Here is a 216-nt window from a genome sequence, read left to right as displayed (position 1 = left end):
CAGCAGGCGAAGCAACCCCCGAGGGTTTAGAGCTCTGCTCTCTTTATGCGTGGTTAGATAGTTTGCCTCTTTCTCGGCCGAAGAGAAACCTCCCTAGGGACTTTGCTGATGGCGGTAAACCCTAAACCCTAAACCCTAAACCCTAAACCCTCAGTTGTTATAGGAGGTGCTGCCTCTAGCAGCAAGAGTAGGGGTAGAGAGAAACGAGGGTTTAGT

General features: G+C 50.9%; 1 protein-coding gene across 1 annotated transcript in view; it reads left to right on the top strand.

Annotated features, from left to right (window-relative positions):
* EMH_0024480 (uncharacterized protein) overlaps positions 1-216 on the top strand; it is a gene marked incomplete at both ends in the record, with an annotated part of 2,080 nt that overhangs the window by 811 nt on the left and 1,053 nt on the right. The gene's annotated exons all lie outside the window — the stretch shown is intronic.

This window comes from Eimeria mitis, genomic scaffold (genome assembly GCF_000499745.2).
Source record: "Eimeria mitis Houghton genomic scaffold, Emh_scaff882, whole genome shotgun sequence".
Taxonomy (NCBI): Eukaryota; Apicomplexa; class Conoidasida; order Eucoccidiorida; family Eimeriidae; genus Eimeria; species Eimeria mitis.
The sequence above is the reverse complement of the archived record's forward strand: the minus strand, read 5'-3'. Positions and strand labels throughout refer to the sequence as shown.